The sequence below is a fragment of the Rhodnius prolixus genome, unplaced genomic scaffold (genome assembly GCF_049639745.1).
Source record: "Rhodnius prolixus isolate KJV_2025 unplaced genomic scaffold, Rpr scaffold_1, whole genome shotgun sequence".
Lineage (NCBI taxonomy): Eukaryota > Metazoa > Arthropoda > Insecta > Hemiptera > Reduviidae > Rhodnius > Rhodnius prolixus.
Genome location: NW_027411581.1, coordinates 8,211,236 through 8,237,976, shown reverse-complemented (window position 1 = coordinate 8,237,976; position 26,741 = coordinate 8,211,236). Strand labels below are relative to the sequence as shown.

Below are 26,741 nucleotides of genomic sequence, written 5' to 3'. Positions count from 1 at the left end.
TAATCACAGGTGAAAAAGAAAACGTAATAAAAAATATAAAAAAAATAAGAGGCTAAAAAATTCATAAACTTTTTTAAAAATTGCTCACACCAACATACATCAATGATTTCATTTATTTATTTTTATTTTTAAATAAAAAGCGTCGGTTTAAGTTCATTCTTCGATTAAAGTAATTGTTATTGTATGAAGTAGTCAAACGTTTATTATAATAGGTAATAATTATCTGGCTTTATCGCAAATAATATAGTTTTCTTCAATTACATTCTCAATCTAGGTGTTCTTCCCACAATGTTGTATATATGTAATATAAAATAAAGAAAATAAAGATATGCATATTTTTAGGACAACTAATTATTCCAGTATTTTACTATAAGTAAAATTAGGGGGACTAAATTAAATTACAATTGAGAAATGAGTAAATATTGTTGAATAATCTACTTGTTATTAACTGTATGTTATTTGTGCTCACGAATATTTCGGTAAGACGAATTCAAGACTGAAATATTGTTTTGAATCCTCTGTGATTCAAATTTAAACAGTAGCCGACTCTAACTTTGTCTTTTTCTACTTTAACATGCATGTATATGTGACTACTCAGAATAAAGGGCATATTAAAGATAAATCAGAAGAATAATTTGGAATAGAGTTAAAATAAAGTACCTATTTGATTACGAAGATATAATATACATTTTATCATAATTGTAACAAAATAATATTATGAATGAACTGGCCAGCATAAGGGTCTGTGACATCTAATAAATTCTAAAAAATGTGAAGGAAAAGTTAATGCAGTAAAATTACTTAAATTATATCAATGAAGTATTAATGAAATGTTGGGAACTGCTGATTTGTGTACCTTTTGGCGTTTAATCAACCCTTATACTTAACTTTTAAAACTGTAAGTTTTTGTTAAGGAGATTTTTGTACCTTTTGGATAGATTTTCCTTTTTGTCTATTCTGCAAAGTCACATATCTGCTTTACAGATTGGATTTTTTTAAAATTTGGAATAAGCTATTCTATCATTATAACCTGATAAGGTGTTAAGTCGGAACCGTAACTACCACTGGAGAGATCTTTTTAAAGAATGATTATAGTTACGGTCCCCGAACCATCCTCAATAACAATTTTTTTAGAAAGCGTTTTGAATAAAATAGGAAAGTATTTGTACGTAAATAGCAAAATTAAACTGTGATTTCAGTACTTCCTTTTAAGAGGAGCAAGAAAAATAAACTGCGATTACAGTACTTCTCCCTAAAAGGCAATGATTTTGAATCGAACGACAATTCATTGATGTAAATCGGTTCACTCATTGATAATTTTAACGATTGCAGTACTTCCCTTAGTAGGTGTAAGAGCATGATGGCACTTCACAGCCACGTAGAGGAGCTTTAATCACTTTTTCGTGCTAAATTTTATCAAAATCGGACTAAGCGTTATAGAAATATTGGTAATAATAGTTTTAGAAAGGGCCTTATTTGGGTGGGGCAAACTTCCCTCCTTATGAGGCATAGCGTCGAGACTTTTAAAGTGCAAATCTGTACAAAATTTCGATTCGAATGACACTTCATTCATGAAAATCGGTTCACGTGTCGATAATTTGAAACGATTGCTATACTTCCCCTTAACAAGTGTAAGAGCAGATCGTCGCTTTATTGTTACGTAGGGGAGCCCTAACTCTAACATCCTACCAAATTCTATCAAAATCGGGCCAAGATTTACAGAGTAATTAGTAATAATAATTTTGGAGGAGGCCTTACATAAAGGGGGCTAACTCCTTTCCCATTCGATGTACAGCGTCGAGACCCCCAAAAGGCACATCTACATAAAATTCCGAATCGAATGACACCTCATTCATGAAAATCGGTTCACGCGTTTAGGCGCTACGTTGTTTACAAAAAAGGTAACAAGAAGAAGAAGAAGAAGAAGAACAAGAACAAGAACATTTTTTGAAAAAGCCGTTTTTGCTCATTTTCGGCAACTTTTTTCTCGAAACCTATTAGATCTGGGTGGTTGCAAAAAAATTACAGTTATAAAGGAGGGTTTGGAGTAAGATTTAAAGAAAATTTGGGAATTTTATCTTTTATAGAAAAATAGAAAAAAATTGTCAAAGTTGGGTGTTTTTCAACGTTACGCTTTTTCGTGCAGTTTTTGATGGTCAACCCTTATACAACTGTCCTACCGGACAGTTTTAATATGAATTGTGGTACTGGGTTCGATTCCCGGTCTTTAGGCCTTGGATTTTATTTAATGGTTAATAAAAGAAGTTTACAGTAAAGTATGTTTGCTAGTCGCCTCCGTCCACGACACCTAATTGGTAGTTGGACGTAAAGCCCCGCCTGAAAAAATAGGCGATTACTTTACTTTATTTGGTTCTAATTATGTCAATAAATAGCAGGTAAAGGAGACATAAGCTATCAGTTATTTGAGATACTATTCCAGATTCGCACATTTTTGGAAGATATGATGTTCTCTTTGTCCATTTTTAATTTACTAAAGTTTCATTGTAAATTCAGTCATCACGAGACTTCCTTTTTCTGGTCTTATCAGTATAAAATACCCTGGTAGTTTCAAGAAGGAAAGCAATAAAATGATTGTCAATAAAAGTCAAGTTGGATTTTTTGTATTTTTTTTTTTAAACTGTAGAAGAGCTTAAACTTAAGCTAAAATTGGGCAAAGTCCAAGAGATTGCATGACTAATCTCATTCAGGATTCAATACTAAATCGATTCGAGAGAAATCATTCGCCATGAACCCATAAACATGAGCATGCACATTGACTGATTAATGATCAACATGAAGAATGAAGTAAATCAAACGCCCTCCTTATAATGCAAGTGAATTCAATGCAATATTGTTAGTTATAATGATTAAATCACAATGCATAAAGGAAAAAAAAGGACAGACCTAACTATAGCGGCCAAAAGCAGAGCCTAAAATTGCACTTTCACCAAATTGTCTCGATTAATTGATTGGTAACTATCGCAGCACCGTTTGCAATGATTAGTAACTCTAATGAGGAGTTACTAGTCACAGACATACCATAAACGTATCTATCACACTTCTTCGTCCAATAGATGCTAATTATTTATCCCGCAGCTTCTATGATTATCTCAGGATAACAATAACAGCTTCATTTATTAAGGACACTCTTCACTTTCTCTTAATAGGAGTTGGGTAAAAGTGTTGCAATCTTGTAACTAAATTTGGCTCCGCCGGAAATGTGTGTTTTTCTAGTTCCTGGAAAGAGAAAAGGCGATTTTTCTTTGTTTTCTCTCTTGCTCCTCACTACTATCAGTTGCTGTCGGCCTGTTCGTCTCCTTTCTCTCAATTGTAGCTCATTGCACAAATTTTAAATAAAATCATTTAATTAAACAGGAAGTACAAATAATTGTCACTTTTGTTTTTTAAATTCTTTATATTGAAAATTGATTTAAATGTGAAGTCAAAAGCCCCAAGTTCTGAAAGCATATTAAAGCAAACCTAACAGATTTAGTAAAAATACTGAGTTTAAATAAAACCTAAACAGCTGGAGCCAGAGGAAGAATATTTATAGTAGTTGTCTGTTAAAATTTTTTGAATAACTTTAGAATTGGCGCACCCATTAGCAGACTTTCTAAGACCGGAAATAAATTCAACCAATATTCACTTTTAGCCAAAACCCCCTAAATCCTGTACACTTATAATTTGTTAAGCGATATTTTGTATACAATATTAACAGCCCAATTTTTACATAACCATTTCCTGCTATTAAATAAAATGAAGCAATTTAAGCTCGTAATTTAGTTTCACTGCGAGTGGGGAGGCGCAAACACGTAAAATATTTAAGGTGAAATGTTATTTTTAATATTAAAGATTATATAATCTATTTGATCAGGAATATAAAGTGGCGCTTAAATATTTCAGTTCCCTTTTTTTTCCGGAAGTTTATCTTTACTGAGTGGTTTTCAGCGACTTTTACGAAGGATGCAGGAAATACCATCCATCCGATTTCATAAACAATCCTTGGAGGCAAAAAGTACCAATCATACTGTTTTTTTCCCACAAAAATTTGTTAAGTTAGAGCTAGGAGCGGGAAAGATTCTAAATCTGTCTAGCCTAATAGAAATAGGTTTTCAAATTAATATTTAGTGCTATGTACTTTAAATGAGTTTGTATTATTTTAACATTTACAGAAATTAAAAAAAAATGGAATTAAAAAAATATATTTCCCGGTCATGTATTGGATATTAAATGTATATCCTGTTTAAATCAAAATACAAAACTGACACACAGGGAAGGGATTAGCCCAATGGACTCCCCAGCGCAGATCTCTGATTCGAATCCAGGCTACCAGCTCCTAGCTACGGTTTCTCTTCCTAGGTGTTTCTTACAGCTCACTGTCCGTTAATGGACAGTAACGAGAGTACACATATCCGGAGGTGGGCAGTGCGCTGAAAAAAATTAAAATAAAAGCTCCGGGAGGCTCCAATAATCTCGAGATATTAAAAGTTGGTTTGGAGTTCCTTTAAATTGGAGGTTTTTGTTTGTTTAATGATGTTTTAAAATCTCTGCTACAGACTCTGCCCCCCCCCCCCATATTCGTAAATATTCAACGTGAAGCCTAAGATCTAGGGGAATGATTCTGAGATAACTATCATACACACATATACATATATAAATTTATTCTCATAACTACGTAAATAAGAATTAATGACGTAAATTGGTCCCTTAGGTATAACTAGGCCCCTCCAAGTGGTGGGGGGACATAATTCCCCTCCATCCACAACAAGTTCACATAATTCTCTACATAGTTTACATCAATGCTGCATAAACCTCGAAATAACTGTTCGACTATGTAATGTTTATTTTTATTGATGTACCTACATTTGTGGGTGTGTATAAGATGTAAAGAAATATACCATAAAAGGTATGAAAGTATTATTATGTACGTGTATAATGTAACATACATTAATATATTTAATGTAGTAAATGCTTATAATGTGTACATATATTTAGGTTTTATGTTATGGGCGAAAGATACTCCGCCTTCGTTTCTTCGTCGGGTACCCCTATGATTCTTTGCCATGTTGTTGTAATGTAACAACTATTATGATGACTGTACCACAAGATTCTCGTCGCTAGCTTTTGCCTTTCAAAACGGCGGTTATGTATTCGAAAAGTGGAGGGCACCAATCCTCGTACCAGTAGAAAGGACACATTTATTGAAGTTCGGAGCGGTCAAGGCTGCATTCCAAGCCACTCTATTATTTACATATTATCTACGCAACATTATGTTCTTTTTTTTCTGTAATATTATTATTAATATTAAGTAAGTTAAAGTGGCCAACGTTTATGTAAATTTGTACATAAGTATTATTTACATTACTACAGGATATAGCTCCCCTTTATTCCTGGAAATAGTTTTACACTTTTCTTTTTGAGCATTACTGTCTGCATACCTGCATTTAGCATAACTTCTCCCGTCTGGCGTTCTACAATTTCCAAATAATTGCTGTGAAATTAGATTATTTGGTTTAATGCTAATTTACTTCTACATTAGACATTCATAACAATGGTTTATTATTTAATTTTATAATTTTAAATACTTTCCAAACCTTCCGATTAATGGTCAATGCTTTTTTTAAAAAAATAATTCGATTAATTAACGGTTTGCGAGACATCACATTTCAATTAAAGTTCTGAGCCTTATTTTCTCATATCTAATCTTCGATAACACTCGTGTATTGTATCGCTTTAGAAACTATCTCTACTCGATACTTTCACATCTTGAAACTATGCTGACTATACAGGGTGTCCCAAGCTATATGGATAACGACTTTTTCTCGGAAACTAAGACAGCTAGAAAAAAACTAAAAAATACGTGTTCCCTTAGTTTTTTGTTAGAAATCCAAATTTACTTTGTAAATTTTTTTCGGTGCTTCCAGAAGCGAGATACAGGCACCAACTTCATTTTTTCAAATGGGAAGGTGCAGTTTTTATTTCAGAAATAGATTCCTCTATTTTTTTTAAAGAAAAATTTACTTGAACGGTTTTTTTCTGTGAGCGATATTTTAGAAGTTATGAATGAAAACATGATTCTTATAAGAAATGTCAAAATAATATTATAACGGTTTTTTGATTGAATAAGAAGAAAAGTACTATTTTATTATAAATTTTACTCCTCATTAATATTACAGTTGAAGGTATCTATTATTCTCTGCTTTAGTACATCTACAGATGCGATTGCGGCTTGATTCTGATGCACCTAGATTTAGAAATGCTTTTAGGTAAGCAGAAATAAGGAAAGAAAGAAAAAAGATATGGGATAATCACCTTGTTTTTCAGGTATCCCCAAAGGAAATAGTCCATAGGTGTCAAGTCCGGTGAACGAGGTGATCACTGAATCGTTCCCCGTGTCGATATAACACGCCCATCAAATGGCCTATCAAGATATCTCTTTACATGCCTGATGGTATCATATCGAGCTATTCAGTGGCCACCTCGTTCACCGGATTTGACACCTATGGACTATTTCTTTTGGGGATACCAGAATTGCCGGTATTGCATCCTCTTACTAAAGCAGAGAATAATAGTGTGCCTGTAACTCGGCTAAAGCCGAATCTATTTCTTTGGCAGTAAGGGACAATTGGCAGGAAAGAGCATGTCTATGCATCTCTAATGGTGGAGGCCATTTCGAGCATGATCTGTAATATGAATGAGGAGTAAAATTTATAATAAAATAGTACTTTTCTTCTTATTCAATCAAAAAAACCGTTATAATATTATCATTTTGACGTTTCTTATAAGTATCATATTTTCATTCATAACTTCTAAAATATCGCTCACAGAAAAAAACCGTTCAAGTAAATTTTTCTTTAAAAAAATAGAGGAATCTATTTCTGAAATAAAAACTGCACCTTCCCATTTGAAAAAATGAAGTTGGTGCCTGTATCTCGCTTCTGGAAGCACCGAAAAAAATTTACAAATTAAATTTGGATTCCTAACAAAAAACTAAGGGAACACGTATTTTTTAGTTTTTTTCTAGCTATCTTAGTTTCCGAGAAAAAGTCGTTATCCATATAGCTTGGGACACCCTGTATAATATACATCAGGCGTCATCGTTTTGTTTTTGTATAAATTTTGACATCTTTTATCATCAAATTTATCTACAACATCTTAAATTTAAAAATTAATGTCCATCAACCGTATCAGCTGTTTGTCGTTATTATGATAACTAGTTTCATGCTTAGTATTTAATAGGCCTCATATTATTTACTGATGAAACTCTTCTATGTTGGCGCCACCTTCCAATTATTGGACGTGTGAGGAAATACGCTGATAGGCTAAAGTAGCCTTACGTGGCTTCCGGTAATAAAATCGGCTTCTGTTCAGTTCCATTAGTTCTGTATTGCCGGGAACAAGCTTCTTCGACGCGCTACCAGCACAAACCTGCATATATTACTTTCACCACTTCTGTATATGTTAGAAATTTGGGGCCCTAGCTACACCGATATCATTGAGAAAGGACAAACCAAATTCTTAAAATATCTGTTACACTTGCCCTTAAATGCCCCGAATGCTCTAATTCGGTTTGAGACAGGGCGACATCATTTAAAATTAAAAGTGTTCTCCAGAATGATTGGTTGGTGGTTACAGATTTTGAAATCACCTCGAAACTATATTGCCTTTCGAAGATTGAAAGCTCTTACCGACAGCCCTTCCTTACCGTATCTACAACTAAAAAGTTATCTAGCCTACTATTGGCAAAGAACATCTTTGGAACTGTGAGGACCATAATATTATAAAATATGATAAAGACTGTGTTAGCGCATTCAGTAACCACTTGTTGAGCAAAGATATAGATTTTGCTACAAATTCATCTTTTAATTTGTTCTACAGAAATATTAGTTTATTGGATGGCCAAGAAACCTGAATTCAATTCCACAAATCAGTCAAATCCAGAATTATTTCTCAAATTAGACTAGCTTCTAAAAAATCTGTTAGATTATTTATTAATGGACTGAAACACACATTTTTTCCTGAAAGCCAATGTAAATTGTGTAATGAGGCTAGTTCTAAGGACGATCTTTGTCATTTCTTTACAGAATGTAAAATTTTAGACTGGCTGAGAAATAAATTCTTACTATTTTATTTTCAAGAGGAGCAGGTTTCTAACAGTCCAATTTGAAAAATTATTGTGCTTAGACGATATCAAGGCAAACAATATTTGTAAATATACTATCGAGGGATTAAGAGTAAGATCGATATTATTGTAGGGCTTTAAACATGTACTATTGTTGTCTCTTTTGTGCTTTTGTGTTCGAATTATTATTAATTAAGTAATCAAAATTTCATTATAATTACTGTCATTTTTCTACATGTTATGATGCTGAAGATTTCCATTATATTGTCTAAGTAAGGTTTCTTATCACTTTAAAGCAATAAATTTATTATTATTATATTACTTTCACGCTGGTGGTAAATTTTTCAATAAATAAACTGAAAAAAAAAATAAATGACCTTGAAAATGAAAAAGTTCACCAATTAGAGAAGTTATTTGAAACGATTGTTGTTAATATGAACTATTATGAAAATATTTCCTGGCCAAGGTATGGGAACACCTCCTGAAGGAAGGTTACTGGACATAATTAAGACCGTCCTGACCGCCATGTTAAGGTCACATATATCACGAAGTGTTGCCACTTAAGAGATGCAGTTTTCAGTCCCGTATGTATTCATGCATCCCCATTTATGGCACCTTACCATTTGTGACCATGGCTTTTTTTTTCCTCTTTCTATACTTTACCGTTATGGTTTCCAGCAATGTAGGTGATTGCAATTTTTGAGCTATTGCCTAGCCCCAGACATGTCTTGGGCTAAAGATACAACCATTTGCTCCGACATTCATACCGGGTAGTATGATTAATTGACGTTTTGGATAAAACGCCTTGCATCACATTTCCTGTACATTCCTCGAAAATTATTGTTTCCAAATAAACTGTGTGAATAGACGTCATAGCTCAAAATGGATCCTGTGTAATTTAGATGAAACCGTGGTAATAGGAGTGGGATCGCTATAAAAACCTTTTCCTTATGAGAAATCTTTAAATTGCTAGGGCGAGTGCAGAGAATTAAGATGTCTTTAATGGTGACGAGCTAGAGTTCGCCAGTAGGTTTTGCGCCTATTTGGTGAATATTTGGGGGTGTTAGTCAATATTGTAAGGACTGATACACCTGTAGGGACGCCAAGATATGCCAAGAAGTGGATAATACTTGCCTCCATTGGACTGATAGGTGGTTAGCTCCTTTTCCACCTTCTGGGCCACAGCAAATAGCTCCAAATAAGGTGAATGATTTTTCTCGCAAAGACCCTCGGTCTATCTTCCCTGCGAAGCTCTCTGTTCCAGACATATACCTATAAAGATGTGGAGAATTTATGTTTTAGCCAGTTAATGTCGTTTCTTTTGGTACAAACTGATGTTTTTACGCGAAAATAAATCTATTCATTACCGCTGTTCTTAAGAATTAATTTGCACATCCGCCATAATAATGTATTACACGTTTGCTAATCTAATTAACATATTTGTGTTAAACCAACATTTACAATCTGTACATAACAAAAACTAAGGTAATATAAACATTTGAATTCAGTTTTGTTAATAAATTTGAAAATTCATCAAACCCTCCAGAATCTACCGTAACCAAGTCCTCCGCCGTAGTGTTAATGCTCCCTATTTATAACCCTAACATTATCCTTCGCAAACACCTAAATATCCCCTTTGTCACCAAATCTATCCATTCACAATTCCTCAATTTCCACAGAAGCCTATCTTGCCATCCCAATTCAACAGAATCCCAGCTCAAACTCTTTTTTTTGCTCATTAACCCATCCTGATAGTCCATCAGGACGTCTAAAACGACGTTAGCTTCATGATCTCTCACCCTAGATAAGCCTTTTTTGAGTGTAAAATCAGACAACCAGAAAGTGCCTTTATTACTGAATTGATTTTTATATTTTTTTGTTTTTAAAGCGTTTTGTTAGAAAATAGCATTTTCAAAGAGATCATTTTCAATATTTACGTAAGTGATCAAATTTTTAGTACAAACTTTTAAAAATGTTAAGAAAATCTATTGACGTAAACAGCGATAAGAAAAATTCGTGTAAGTGCACCAGCTTCTTTAACTTTAATGGAAAATAAGAAATATCCTATAATAAAAGAAAATTGACAGTAAAAAATAATATTAAAAAATAATTTATACTATTCATTAAAATTAAAACAATTCATTAGGATTTAAAATTGACTCAAACAATAAACAAAAATGTTTCAAAAAAGAAAACAAAGGTTTATTGGAATTTTATTATTTAGAACACACTCTTTAGTCTTTACTGACGTTCAACAATGCAATAGAGAATTTTATTGTCAATAAAAGAAACAATAAGTGAAGTTTGTGAACAATAAATTGTGCAAGTAAATGTAACAATACATCTAAAAGTATGTTAAAATAATTAAGTTGCCTAATTAAAACAGACAATTAGTATTAAAGTTTTATTATCTAACAACATAAATAGTCAATTCTGATGGTTAGTTTAAAATAGAGTAGTCTTACTAGGTTACATAACATGGTGATTAATTCTAGACAGAGTGATCTGTAAATCTAAAAAGCTTTAATAACAGTTTTAACCATCATTTCCTTTTTCTTTTATTCCTTGGCTGCTTCCTGTAGACCCGCCGGTCTTTATAAAAAGAAAAAAAAATTTGTATTTAAGACTAGTAGGAACTTAAATGAGAGTGGGGAATCTATTTAATGGATATGTTTTCATTTGTTAATAATAGTTAAGCTCTGACGTATGTGTAGTAGAAAGGGAGCTGGTTTTATTAACTCCCATTGATAATTACATACCCTAAGGTAACTGGAAATCTCCAGTAAGGAAATAATTATAAAGATTGAAGTCTTACCTGCTGGAGGTAGATGGAGGATCTGTGAGTAACTGCTTCCGACATTATCCAGTCACTTTTTATTATTTAATATTCATAATTTAGTGCTTAAACTCATCAACAAATTTAAAATTCTATTGATTTAAATAATTGATTTAGCTCAGCGTGATTTACAATTTAATCAATCTTCATGTTACAATGAACACCACATCAAATCGCAGATTTGTTTTCATTGCCTCTTACTGGATTTTTTCAGATTAAATTTCTTTCCCACCACTCCCTGCTTATCCACATGTATTTGTAGCTCGATCAATCATTGGTTCGACAAATTTCTAGCCATAAAAATTGATTTCAAGAAGATTCAATGACGTCACGCTTTCCTCTAACGTGCTATTTGTGCGCTTCACCTAGACCTAGATGTAATACTACCATTCAAATGTTCTCACAACTTTTCAGACTATTATTTCTAGCAAAAATGTTTAGATAGAATATAATGCTCGTTGAACATTTTTAATTTATGAAGAGCATGAACCCCGCAAAGTCGTTTATGTGCTTGTGGTTATAGGGTTCTGGATTAAGGCTTATTGTATTGTACTTACGTAGCAAATTCTAGGAAAATCTATTTTAAAACAGTTCTGGGAAAACAGTGAGGGTTGGAGTATGCTTCAGAAATTAGGATTCTGAAGGAATGGTAAGTAATTGACCTTGAGAATTTTGAATTTCGAGAAAGTCGTGTGAGTGTTCACATCACATTTCTCTCAACATTTAGTTACATCTAATAAGTAAGGCGCCACGGTAGCCGAGCGGTTAGAGGCTAGACCCGCAAAGCTAAGATGTATTGCGGTACTAGTCTAGCCCTTGGATTTTATTTAATGGTTAATAAAATAAATTTACAGTAAAGTATGTTTGCTAGTCGCCACGGTAGCCGAGCGGTTAGAGGCTAGACCCGCAAAGCTAAGATGTATTGCGGTACTAGTCTAGCCCTTGGATTTTATTTAATGGTTAATAAAATAAATTTACAGTAAAGTATGTTTGCTAGTCGCCACGCTAGCCGAGCGGTTAGAGGCTAGACCCGCAAAGCTAAGATGTATTGCGGTACTAGTCTAGCCCTTGGATTTTATTTAATGGTTAATAAAATAAATTTACAGTAAAGTATGTTTGCTAGTCGCCACGCTAGCCGAGCGGTTAGAGGCTAGACCCGCAAAGCTAAGATGTATTGCGGTACTAGTCTAGCCCTTGGATTTTATTTAATGGTTAATAAAATAAATTTACAGTAAAGTATGTTTGCTAGTCGCCACGCTAGCCGAGCGGTTAGAGGCTAGACCCGCAAAGCTAAGATGTATTGCGGTACTAGTCTAGCCCTTGGATTTTATTTAATGGTTAATAAAATAAATTTACAGTAAAGTATGTTTGCTAGTCGCCACGCTAGCCGAGCGGTTAGAGGCTAGACCCGCAAAGCTAAGATGTATTGCGGTACTAGTCTAGCCCTTGGATTTTATTTAATGGTTAATAAAATAAATTTACAGTAAAGTATGTTTGCTAGTCGCCACGCTAGCCGAGCGGTTAGAGGCTAGTCCCGCAAAGCTAAGATGTATTGCGGTACTAGTCTAGCCCTTGGATTTTATTTAATGGTTAATAAAATAAATTTACAGTAAAGTATGTTTGCTAGTCGCCACGCTAGCCGAGCGGTTAGAGGCTAGTCCCGCAAAGCTAAGATGTATTGCGGTACTAGTCTAGCCCTTGGATTTTCTTTAATGGTTAATAAAAGAAATTTACAGTAAAGTATGTTTGCTAGTCGCCTCCGTCCACGACACCTAATTGGTGGTTGAAGGTAAAGCCGCCTGGCATTACTTCACTTACTACCTTAATAAGTAAATATGTAAGATAAATTCTAAAAAAATGGGCGAAGTTTTTATTTATTTATTTATTTTGTTTTAAGTCAACTTCTGAATGTTGATGCACACATCTTGCTTAGGGCACTGCCGGCCTCCTGACAGTATTCTCTCGTTAGCGTTATTGTTATGAGTTTACAAGTAATGGTAAAGGCACGCTCCTAGAAGGTAATAACATTTTTATCTCAAAATTACAGACCGGAATAAGTAGAAGTATCCACAATCAAGGATGTTCTCCTAGACAGGGTGTCAGATTTTGTGGAAAGATCAACAATTGAGGAGGTGGTTCAGCTGGTCCCAACTTAAGCGTGGAGTTAAGTACCCAAATCACGTGTTCAAGTTCAAGGCGTGCTGGCTTTAGCATTTTTGTTTTTCTCTTTTTAACAGTTTTCTTCATCTTGTTGGATCGCTTACAGAATTATGTAAAGAAAGGAAATTGTCCGGAGACTCCTAAAGAAGGCATTCATATCTGATGGCCATCATTCTTGGCGATGGCGCGTCATAATTAAGACAAAATAACTGAGTGAGAAAAAGTCGTCTGAGTGTGTTTTGTTTGATCAGTGATCTTCAAATCATGCCTTATCCGGTGATAGCTCGGTATCAACAATCTGCATTACTTCCTTTTACGCGTAGCAAAAAGTGTAATTAAATGACGACCTTTAAGAGGAAATAGAACAGAATATCCATTTAACTAAAGCGGTATAAATTTAAACCAGTTTTCTAAACAATTTTGGCGCAAATTCTTCCTTGAATAGGATCAGTAGGAAAATAAGAAGAAAGGTCCAAAACGAGAAAGAAAGTGGGGAAGGACAAACAAATGTAGATAGCAGAGGAAAAGAAGTGGAAATGCCAGCCTATTTTGACGAGGAAGGGAGTGGTTAGGAGGAGACGACCTCTTGGAAGAAGACGAGGAATATTTGGGGCTGTCTGCTAAGTGCCCAAGGTGAACCAGGTCGACCAGTTACCGAAGGAAGGCGGGACGAGTTGCTGGTTCCTCCCCGCCGCACCAGGAGTTACAGCTTACCCCTTTAAATCTCAGCTGCTGTGACCTGCTCCAGTCGCCGGCACATCTGGCATCTCTACTCTGCCACCTCTCTGAGATATAATTCTTCAGATACCTCATCATGCTATAAATACTGTATAAGAGGTAATCTGGAATGGACTTCACATATTGGCCTTTTAACAGCCACATCCTGTTTCTCTCGAGTCCTGGTTCTTCTGCACCTTTCTGAGTTTGATGTCATTTTGTTTTTTTCTCTGCCAGGAGGTTTGAAATATTTGCACATTCAATATACATGTTACTTCTTTGGGGTGGCCATTTTTTTTAGCAGATAAGCGCCTATCTTGTCGCATGACTGCGCTAGCATCTCTGTTACCAAGTAAAATTTTTTATGACAATTTTTTTCTAAAATTAAAATATCTCGTGTTTCGTATAATCTTCTCCAAATAAAGGAATGCAACCTCTGTTCTCTGCGTTCACAACTTTTTTAAAGGCACCTCTGCCTGCGTCCAAATGCATAGGCTACTTCTTCGACGTTGCAAAGGCCTAAGGAGCGCAAAGATCCCGTTGCTTCATTGCTCCGCCCCAGAAATTAATAACTTCAAGAATAAATTTTTGTAATAAGAAAATGGGCTAGACGTAGAGGTCGTCCCAGGATAAGATGGTTGGATGACGCAGAAAGTGATCTGCGAAAGGTAGGTATTAGAAGATGGCGCCTAAAAGACAAAGAAGGGAAGAGTGGCACTCTCATGAATGAGGTCCAGGTCCTACTATAGGACTGTAGGACCATGGGAAAAAGAAGAACAACAACAAAAATAAGAAAATGGGTGTCAAAGAGTGCCCTGAAGGCAGTCATCATCACCTAGTGGTGAATCATCAAATGTGCCATTATTTACTGAATTGTATCGCCGAGAAAATTGCGGTATCATCAGATTGTTGGTTAAGGATAAAAAAAAGAGATGCCATGAATTAGAAGATTGGGATGGTCAGAGAGGCAAAAATAAAATTTTTAGTTAAAAACGAAAATTTTTGGAGTGCATGGCCCCTCACAGTTCGATTTCAGAAGTACGTTGAAAAATCAGTTTCTTATTGTTTGTCAGTTTCGATCGTATGTCTAGTGGTCTTGCTACCAACTAGTAAATGTTTTCTGGGTTTCTATCTTTTGTGTTGTATACGGAGATTTCCATTAGTCTTTTGCCGATATTTTTCATTAATTTTTCTCCATCATATCATTTAACTGTATTACTTACAATTCAATTATTTAATATCAAAAAGCTTTGCTTCCATGGGCGCCTGTTTTCTATCGAAAATTTAATTTCTATTTTTTTTTTTTCCAGGATTTCCTCGCTGAGTGCATCCAGAAATCCATCTCGACCGGAAATAATCCATGTTACTGATTCGTAAGTAAAACTTGTTGCGAAATTATTTTTATTTAATTAATAAAATTAACACCTAATTAATTCAATTACACTTGGAAGTCTCCGCGAAAGTGCTGTTTAAATTAAAATTAGAGATAAATTAGACTCATTTTCTAGTGTTTAGAAAATCTAAATTAAACACAATAAGAGCTGTAATTTGGTATTCACAGTTTGCACTAATTAATTGGTTACACAAATTCTTAATTAGATTTACATTAGAATGTACATACCAAAAAAAAAAATCAACACAATGAGATTTTCTTCACTTTCATTCATCAAAAAATACCTAAACTTGAACGAGTGTTAGATAATTTAGAGAAGAGTTTTCACTTTTCCAAATCTTGGGAAAGAAACTGTTGTATACTTATAATTCTCTAATTTGATTGATCATCTCTTAAAAAAAAAATAATGGCGACCAAACTCTTAGAATTTCACTAAAATTAATTAAGTGCTTTAAACTCATAATATCCTAAGTAAAATTAAACAAAGCTCATCATGATGGCAATGATGCCATCAGCTGTAAACTCCATTTGTGTAAATCAGTTAATAATAGTGTAATCTCTGTTTTTCGAGTTGCTGCACTCTTGTGCAGGTATTTTACATTCTCTTACTGTTACAGTAATATTTCCTGTTGAAGTAAGTATTCTAAGAGGAAGAAAGATTATTGCTAATTTCTTTCATGATTATTTTTATTTGTATTAATGCTACGCTTTCGACCTATGAACCAGTTCATCATCAAGGCTTAGACTTATGAACAATTACAATATGTTTTATATTGTGCGTGTTCGCCTTAAAGGTTGCTGACTTTGGTTGTGACTGTCTAAACTGTCAGGTCTTGAACAGAACTGTTTAGATCTTGATCATACAGGACGAAAGACACTAATCTTTTTAAATAAATTCCAATGTAAAACAAATTGCAAAAGTTCTTAAATATTAACGCTGATGATAACATATCCATAGGTTGAAAGCTTGGCAGTAGTATAAATACAAAAATATCCATAAATAACATAAACATTTCCACAAATAACGTATCCATGTTTAAAAAATTACTTATTTTTAAAAAACACTTTTTCAGTTTCTAAGAGCTCAAAATACTGTATTCACGGCAAGAATTAGTAAAATAATTATATTTAACAATCGACAATTGAAAGATAATCGATTATTCTAAAATCTGGGAGTTATTGTAACCTGCTTTATACCTTCTTCTTGTTCAGTTCAAATAATTAGATTATACGGATTGCGGGTGTTCGTTTCTTGCAATTTAATTTAGTAATATGACCTTTTTGTGTAATGAAGCGTGGAAATTGTACTGATGAAGTGTTTAATTCCCAAAACTATTTTATTGGAGTCAGTCTAAAAGTTATGTACATATGTTGATTTTTGAATTACTGTATGTTTAGGTTTTATGTCAAGATTCTGAAAGAAATTACACCCCCATACTTATGCAACGTATCTACTTATGTTATTACGCTACACCCACCAACAAACAAGACTGCTGAAAAGGGTAAGTAATATACATTTCTAGTTTATCTACTTTTTTTTTTGTTGGTTTTATTTTTACACTTAACACTGCCCTAATCTGGAGTTTTATTTCTTTATCTGGATCAAGTAAAAACTCTCGTAGATTACATAAGAATCCATAACCAACAGTGTGACAACATCCTATTGACTAAATAGCTGGGTAAGATGTGGGCTTGTACGACTAATTTAGTAAATATTCTTTCTCTTTTTTTTAGAAACTTATTTGTTTGAGCCTATAAAATGTTAATAAATTTCCCTCGTAAAATACGTTTGCTCGTTAAAATTCTAAACGAAAGCGATGGTTATTTCCATTGATCTTTTCCAGTCTTTGTCTGCCCACAAGAAGCATCATCCTCTTTCTATAAATAAATAATAGTTCTCCTAGATAGTAACGATGTCGTGCTAAGCTATATTGTTAGGAAGTACAAGGTGAAATCTTTGTAATTTCGATAGTTTGTTTCCATTTTAGGCATTCCTTATACTACGGTCAAAGCTCATCTTCATAAATAACTTCAATGTTTGATAGTCAAGTGATGATTCCATATAGGCTTTTTTTTCTCTGACTGCGGGAGTTGAAGAGTCAACTTTAAATATAACTTACAAATGGAGCACCGATAATGGGCATGTGTTTTGAATAATGTCATTTTATTCTTGTCACGTAACAAACAGCAAACCAGATCCTGCTTCGATGAAGCCTGTCCAGTTAGACAATTAATCTGAAAATTGGCGGAAACGTGCGGTTTCCAATTTCATAATATATTTTTTGGGTTTACACCTTTTTGACCCTACTCTGGCATGACGGTCCTGTTCTTGCATGTCACGGCCAGTCTGAGACGTCGTGATCTGGTAATACCAGGTACCTGGTGATGTGATCTCTTAGCCCATCATATGACTTTTCTTTCTTATTTTGGTGCTGGCAATTTGTTAGCTGGCACAAGAATGGTGACGGCTTTGATTGCCGTCTTCAGGTCTATGAAGAATACGGCCTTGCGACGCGACTTCAATCAATCGTATGAATGATCTGACAGAGTTTGAACAATTTACCACCAGATAAAGTGAAAATTCATTCATGATTATTAAAGAGAGGAAACAGAACTGAGAAGTCCATTGACTTTAATCATGGAAAGGAACGTCTGTTCCATTGGCTGAATAGTTTGTTGCTGTGAGATCGAGGTGAACTTGCTCATTATTAAATCGCGTGACATCTGTCTTCATCCTGGAGCTAATCACTTCTGTTTGTCTGTCTTGATGTGTGTTTCTGTCCGGGTCATATAATTAAAATAAATTATTATTTAGTCAGGGGCCACACCAAACACCTCTAATTTTTTTAGAATAAAACAATAAACTATTTGCTATTAAATCAAACTTACACTTAATAAAATTACCTATAAAATTAATCCAAAAAACCTTTGCCTTTTATGTAATTTAAACGAACCTGAAACTTTAACACATATATTTATAAAGTGTCCGTTATACAAGCTATTTAGAAAGCAATTAAATATAACTGCAGAAAACGATGCCAGTTCTGAATTTACAAATCTGTTTTTTAATACTCCTTTTGAACTTACAATATATCGTATCTATAAGTTTCTTGAAAATGTATTGAAATTAAGAGCCTTTGTTCTAAATGAGTGATCAGTTATAATTTCTTTTTGATATGGTCTAAGTTTCTGTTTATTTAATTTTATTTAATTTATTTTAAGTTTCCGGCTTTTGGTTTTTTGTGTTGTGATTAATATATTATATTAGGAATATTTGTCATAGTACTAAGTAGCAGAACTCCATTTGTAACAGGTTTTACCTTTGTACAAATTTGAATAAATAAATAAATAAATAATAATTTGCTATTAAATATTTTAAAATATATAATCAACATTTAGTATTCGGGTTAAAGAAATCTGTTCAGGTAGAATAATTATCTTAAAAAGGTGGACGATTTTTTTTTTCTCGAATATGCGTAGTAATTCTTGTAACACGTGCACAAAAGTCCAAGTAGACATGGGATAGACATGCGAACAATCTTAAAACTTTGAAAATAGTTATTATAATAACAAGTTTTTACCCACGAGTTCAAGTAAGCCAACCTGAGCGTAACGAGTCGGCAATTTGACGAAGAGTAAAAACATTTCTACCAAATGTTAATTATAACATTAATTTTGTACTGCAACTGTTACAGTATTTAACAGGTACAAATAAATACTCCTAACTTAGACTAGGGATTGTTAAAAGTTATGCTAGGTAATTAGGTCGACCGAGAAATTTAGAAGAAGGTAAAAATTCAGAAACAAAATCTATAAATTGTTAATGTTTTACAAATTTACAATTATTCTGATGTATACTGCATTTAGTTGGAAGGGCTTTCAGAATGTATTCATTAAAATTGTATAACTTTCTGATAATTGTTCAATTTGGCCAAAATAAGGAACCATTCACATTATCAGCACATCTTTGCAAATAGAAACAAGTCGATTTATCCCAACACTTGAAAAATTGGGTCTTTTAGCAAGCTTCTCTTTGCATTGCACCGTTCTACCATCAAGAAAGCTATCCTGATGCTTGAAAAAATGAAAATCATTTGGCTAGAGGAAAGTTGAGTGAAGCCAGAATTCCTATCCTCAACTAATGGATCCATAAGTTCCAAGATCAGCACAGTTTTCTGGATAGTGATATTTGAAACAAGTGGGCTAGTATTGTTTTGCAATAGGAACCTTCCTTCTCTGTCGATTAATTCCAGATTGGAACCTTAACCATGGTTCCATGCTGGAAATTCTTTGAAAAATCCAGTCTTGTCCTAACCAATGTTGAACAATGATCGAAAAAATTTGCTCAAAACTCACGAATACTGTTGAAAGTATAATAAGATGGCGTTTCGAAATTCAAACCACTTCACTTCTCAATGAGAATACATTCTGGGATACAAATGTTTTCCTAAGTTTTGCCACGATCACAGTTCTTCCTTCCTCCATGCAAACTGTAGGGAGATTATCTGAACCTAACAACTGCTAGCACCAATCAAATCAAATAAGCCAATAATTATACAGGAAGTATTTCAAGTAATAACATTAGATTTACATATGCAGGTGTTCACCATATTACGTGCATTTAAAATTCAGTTTTTAACGTTTAATTATGAAAATAATTTTGATCAACTATTTCTGTATCATTTTAAAAATATTTCTAGATTGCTTTTAAAGTAAATGTTCAGGAAATATTTATTTGCTGAACTAATTATTTTTTAAAAAAAAAACACGTTTTCGAACAGGTGAGACGTTTATGTTTATTGATGTTGATTTTCAATAGTTTATGAAAGAACTTTAAATTATTTCTGAATATTAATGTTTTTAAATTTTTATATTTATTTAGTGGAAGCTTATTTTAAGTTATTATGCCGATCTGCTGGACAGTTTTTGTTTTATTCGTTTAAACGTAAATAATCCTTTACGTTTCTTTCGCTTCGAGTAAGTGGCGGGCAGTATTGTAATCGTGCCAAATTTTAGAAATTTATATTTATTTCATGGGCTGTACATATTTTGAGTGAGGTCAGCTGAAAAAAAAAAATTCTTAAATGCGTTTCTCTCTGTCAGAAAGGGGCAGGGGAAAGGGGATACTGATAGCAGCGGATTTAATGGAGCAAAATGGAATGTTCAAAGAGGTAGAACTTTGCCAAGAATGAGATTGGCAAAGATGAGTACCAAAGAGGAAGTGGAGGAACCAGCGAACCATCTTTCCTGGTCTAAGACCTTTTCTAAGCGATTATTCTTGTAAGAGATCTGAGGCGTATCTCGCTTTTCCAAAGCTTGGCCTGGAACGCAATCGCACCTGCTCATTCTGTGGGGAGATGTAGGAAACTCCAACATACCTCTCAAGAAAACTGTAAATTCCATCATTCATGGAAGATTCAGGTTCCTAGGAAATCATGAGGTGTTTGGGGGAGAACATATTTTCTCCTTTAGAAACCTCCCGGAGGTTTCTCCTGAGTCTTCCCATATTTCTTAAATAAATAAGAGGGAATCCTTGCCTAAAATAGAGATATCAGTAAAAGACAACGTAATGGAAATCACTAGAGACATGGCATGTTAATAAATAAATGCTACAAAACTGTTTAACAATTCTAAACAACAAAATGTTTCGTGTAGTTTATAAGAGAGAAAGTATGGCCGTAGTAAAAAGAATTTCCAACAAAGAGAGCAGCTGGAGGTGCATGAACACGTGAGGGAAACTGAACTAATGGAAGACAATGTGGTAGTGGAAGAAGATTCGTCCAACACACGTGGGCACACACACACACTGACAAATGTTCTGAAACCTCTAAAAGCTCTCCGTGACAAGCCTTTCTGATCTAATTTAGATATCTTCTCTCTCTCAACTGAACGAAACTTCGACGTTAACAGTAATTATACTGTATTATCGCCACAGCCTTTTTGCAGAGAAACTATTGGCAAAATAGTTTACTAAAAAAAAGGAAGTCTTTAAGACCAAACTTGTCTTAAAGACAAGTCTTTTTAAAATTGAACTGGTCTTTAAACTGGAACTAGAGGTTGTAATTAACTGAGAACCGCCTCAAATAAAGTTACCTTGAATTTCTGTTTCGGCGCATCAATTGTCAGGATCATTAGCGCCTTTAACGATTGCATCCTTTCTCGCAAATTCATTCACACTAATGAAAACTATCCCATAACAAATTCACACATATACGTTATATACACTGTGTACAAGCTTAAATATGACTTCTGGGGTGGAATACTCTATATTCTTCCTAAATACATTTGGGGACGTATGTTTCTAACAAATCCTTCATCTTGTAAGGCAACCCTAATCTTGAACTATATTTTGCGAGAAAGAGAGACTTGTGTTTGTGTAGACAGCTTCGCAGCATTTATTCTGATTAATCGCCATTAGCGCTTTGTGTTGAGTGCAAGTAAATTACTGCTTGAGTGGTCCTTGCAAGATTGATAGCTAGCTGTGATGATATTGGCTCTTTCACAGCACCCTTCACGGACACCTGGTTACATCCCTTTATCCTTTATGGGTCTGTTGATCTAAGAAGTTATCTCAGTGTGATTTGCGGCCCCTGGTGGAAGCTGTGTGAGGGGGAAGGGGGAGGAAAACACCAGCAGATCTTATGATGGACAGCTTTGGGTTAAGAAAATTGGGTTTAGGAATTGAAAATAGAAAGTTGGAAAAACTTGGGACGCTTTACCCTAAGGTTGTTGTTGGTGGGAGGATTAAATCTGAAAAATGCTGAACCCTTCCTTCCGAATGTTAGTAATAATGGTTGCCAGGGTGACCAAAAACAAAACAGAAAAAAAAAACCGGCATTGTATACCGTAAAGCTCGACATTACTTATTATGTTCAGAGAGCAGTTTAATCCAAAACAAAACACCAGGAATAATATCAATAATTTAGCAAATCGTGGTAAAATCTTGACGTTACAAACGCTTTACATTTCATCTACTTTCTCCACAACATGTGAAAGTAAAATTCAAATCCATTACTTTCCTGTGAACTTGTGCATGCAAAAATTAAACAACCTTAAAAGGTAAGAAAATATCATTGATTAACTTTAGATTTGTTTGTTATTTATATATTTATTTATTTCTTTTTCAGTTCAAAATGGCTTGGTGCTGTGATAAAATAAAAACGATTTTACTAAACAAAAAGAAACATTTTTAGGTATGTATGTAACTTATGTAACAAAATCAAAAAAATTTGCAATTTAAATAAAATAAAAAAAGAAAAAGAAAAGACAAATTCTTGTACAGCTAGCTTGGCATTTTGAGATTACACAATCATTTTAAAAAACAACCTTGAGATGATATAACATAACCTTCCGCAGGACATCCAATAAATTCAGCTCGATTGTTTTCGTTTTCTTTCTCTTCCAAGGTCTTTTATATCGTATGAATTTCTTTCTCTTTCGATTAGTTGATCGATAATAAGATTAAAAAATAATTGCCATTTCAGTCGTGTTACATTTATTCTGCCTAGCTTTCGGCCTAGGGACTAGGTCATCTTCAGGGCTAGTTTACAAAGTAATATTTTTACAATACAGGGTTGGTGTGTCTTCTGTCTTGTCGGTTCATGGACGAAAGCTCGGTAGAATAAATGTATCACGACTGAAATGGCAATTATTTTTTCATCCTATTGAAACTGTGAATCAGTCACCTAAAAGAATGAACAACAATTGATCGATAATGTTCCAATATTTTATAGTTTTAACGAATTTCTATCCTGCTTTAATGTGGAATTGGAACTATGCTGCTGAGGTGAATTTTTTTGGCAATGGCCAACTTACAGGGGAGCCTCCGTGAACTACTCTAAAACTAAGTAAATTATTAAACATTTATAAATCTGTGTGGAAGTTAACAGAAAAGCCTAACTGCCATTTTCGAGAAGGTGAAAAGTCCATTGAGAAAAAAGATATTTTTGGTTGTGAAATTTTCTTCAAAATCTATTTTTGCAACAACTTTAACCCTTTAAGAGTACTCAAGAAATAGAATCGTTCATTTCAGATTAGAGATATTTGAAACGGAGGTGATCTACCTTCTTCTTATAAATGTAAGATATAGTTATTCCAAATTTATGTTTTTTCGAACTAAATAGATCACTTATAGTTCTATGAACTCAAACTTGCACTTTAGCTTACACTAGATTACCAGTGTTGACATAATCCAACACTTTTTTCTTGAAATAAGATCAAGGAAAATAAATCTTAGTCGAACGTTAGCCAAAACTCTACTCGTAATTTAATGTGTAAAATTCTGGATTAGACTTTCCTCTAGATTTGATTCTTTGCTCGGAATAATGGTTTTGGGCTAAACGATCCACGATCTGAGAAGTAGATACCTGCTTCATGTAAACCTACAATTCTGCTCGTTTTGAAGAAGTTATATCTGTTGTAAGTTTTGGTTATCCTTGACTTTATAGAGGTTCTATGCTCTACTTCTACTTCATAAAATTCTAGTTTGACATGATTGATTATTTCCTTGGGTAAGTTCTCAGTTTTTTTTTTTATTTTTACTTATTTAAGATCATCCTCATTTATTATAATTTGATCTGAAATTGAAATCTTCTATCAAGTTTCATGAAAATGGAGCGTAATTTTCAATTTAGTTTATCTGAGAAGTGCAAGTTTTTCTCAGTTTTCTTGTTTAACTTAATTTATGTTTTGTCTACAAAAAAAAATTGTTGAGGCTCGCAGTGTTTTCTTTTACTTATCCGAAGGTGACAGGTTTTTATAGGGTGAAGAAAGGGTCAGATAACCAAGTACCCAGAAACCAATTTATGACAACAGCCAGTTAGAAATCTATTAACATGGAATTTTGTATTTAATTGCATTAATGCGTTAAGCGGTTGCAGGTCACCAGGTAACTTCTACTTCATATGGCTTGTGGATAATAATGATATCATTTGGATAAGATACCCTTGGTTTTGCAAAATCTAATTGCATAAACACTATTTAATTTGTAACTATGCTACATTTATATGTAGCTGTCAGGATTAAAAAAATTCTCTCCCCCTATCGAAGGAACAAGGTTTGATTTGAGGTTGAAAAATTGTTTCTAGTAATGTTTTAGTGAGCACGGCATTTTAGTGAATAGAAATGAGAGTTATTTGAATAATAGCTGGAAATTACAGTAAACTTGAAAGTTCTTAAACGAATAACACAAAGGGTATCATTTGGCTTTTAATTTTACAAAGGCTCTTGTAACAACATTGTAACAGTGATGTTACCTTTATTAGTGTAGTCCCTGCATTACATTAAAATAAGTTTTCAGTAGCAGTAGCCTTCGATGAGTTGAACATGTAGTTTCCATACAACTTCTCTAATATTTTCAGATTTGTATTCAAAACTTAAATTTCTAAAGATTCCTATAATAAAAAAGTCAAATTTTACATAAATTATATTTATTTTCATCCTGTTTGAGAGATGGTAACAGCACACATTTTCGTCAAAACGCAGTGCAAAACGTTAATATGTATTGAAAGATCTGTTATTGGTTTTTTAACCGTTGAATCCAATTTTGATTTAATTTGTATTTATCATCACGTGTTAATTGCGAACTTATATTTTCTTTATATTCATAATCGTTCCCTAAATTTGATTGCCAATAATATGGAATGTAGGTTATTTATTAGTATGCGAACTATAGTTTTAATTTAGTATTTACTGTTTATAGAGTGTTTCGTTCTTCGTTCGGCCTCTTTCATCAATTCGCCGGCAAGCAGCAGTTACCCTTGAGGTTACAACGGCAACTTCTGCTATACTTAACGTTGACTGATTCGCATCCAATACTATATTCCAGACTTGACAAGGAATTCAGAAAATTAACCTAGCTTTCTTGCATTACAGGTAATTTTATCCATTTGTTAATGCTTACAAAGCTTTTTAACAGAAAAATAAAACTTTTTTTTTTATTTACGGCTAGAGCTTTTTCGTTAAATTTAAAGAAAAATAGTTTTATTTTAGTTGAAAGACTGTTGTAATTAGATTTCCAGAACATGATATTTCATTTAGTAATTAGATTATACATTTTCTTGTAAAATATAAAGTAAAAATTTTAATTTGTAATTGACAAATAATAAATAGCAAATTACAAGATTAAAAAGCTGGGTACAAAATAGTACAGAGATCGCTATCTAGCGGATTAATTGTGAAGTATAAGTAGTTATATAGTTTCTAATTCTGCCGCTAGATTGTGCAGGCATGTCAATTTGTCACTATGAAATCTAGTGTTTTAAATAGGTTTTCTTTTCCATTTTTTCAGGCAGTTTAGATTGGTTCATTTTAGCTGGTGAAAAATCCATACAGTGTTCAATCTTTGGTGCCATAACTAACGTCTTCTGAAACCCGAAGATCTACATTTTGTTTTACTCTCAACAAAATGATGGCCTATATTTATTTCTAGGTGAGTGAACATCTTATTATTAAATAGTTAGATGATAAATACCCGTACTAAAACCTTAGTGGTGTTTATATTCTTAGGATACATTTTTATTTAGGAACTAATTATCTGCAAATACGTTATCACTGTTTTATTTATTAAAACTTTGAAAATAAAATGTTTCAATACATTTGAACATTTCTTGTTATAAAGGTATAAAAGTCAGTTTCATCATTATTTTACTTCATTTAAGACTTACTTATTCAGTAAGTAAATTTTTTGTTAAGAAAGAGTTTGAAAGAACCAATCAGTACCAATTTTAGGTAAAAAACATATACATTTATATCTGTGTTAAATGACTATCAAATTATGAATGATTTGACAATTGAATAAATAATACCACTCTCACTCATTGTCTTCAAGTTACTTATTTCGTAACTGCATTCAATATTCTTTTATTCAACTATTAGATGAATAAAAGAATAGGAAAAGGTATAAGATCTGGAAAGGTATCTGATTTCTTGCAGAATAACTTAAATTACAAATAAACAATTACAAGAAACTTTTAATGAAATAAACTTGTTCCTTTATAAAAAAAAAGGGACTTTCAAAATCCTAATTGTCCTGTTTAGAGATCCAGCTAGTTAGGTTTGAAAAGAATACCTTCAAATTCCCTTTTGTATTTTTTTATTTTGTTGCTTTTTTTTGGCATTGGCTTCCGCCATACAGCCAGCATCGTCTAGGTGCTTGTCACTAGAATATCACTCACTCTCCATTCTTACTTATAAATACATTCGCTTCACTCATTCATCCCTCTATTATATTCAAATATTTACATATACTACAACTAATGGATGGATCAGTACTCTGTGCTCCTGCCATTCTTATAGCTTAACCTAAATTAAAATCACGTAATCCTTCTCTAATCATTTTCTTCCATTCATTCTAATGGGCTATATCTTTTAAATACATTCATATTTCATTGCTAGCTCTGCTATAGACTTAAGCACATATAGTATATGTTGGTGGAGAATATTATGTCTTCGTAGCGAAATGGTGCATCTAAATACCTGTATATGTCGTCAAACATTCATTTCCTTTCTACCAC

At 33.4% G+C, this 26,741-nt stretch overlaps 1 protein-coding gene across 9 annotated transcripts in view; it reads left to right on the top strand.

Moving 5' to 3' along the window:
* Window positions 1-26,741, top strand: part of LOC141460049 (uncharacterized) — a 68,185-nt gene that overhangs the window by 40,855 nt on the left and 589 nt on the right. For 7 of the 9 annotated variants that reach the window (XR_012461841.1, XR_012461823.1, XR_012461806.1 and 4 more), the window contains 5 exons: window positions 15,146-15,208; window positions 16,627-16,730; window positions 22,356-22,421; window positions 24,929-25,101; window positions 25,517-25,657. The gene's annotated coding sequence lies outside the window, so the exon portion shown is untranslated. Of the gene's footprint in view, window positions 1-15,145; window positions 15,209-15,740; window positions 15,863-16,626; window positions 16,731-22,355; window positions 22,422-23,979; window positions 24,116-24,928; window positions 25,102-25,516; window positions 25,658-26,741 lie in introns of those variants that run through there. The other 2 variants (XM_074139909.1, XR_012461842.1) reach the window with 2 other exon arrangements.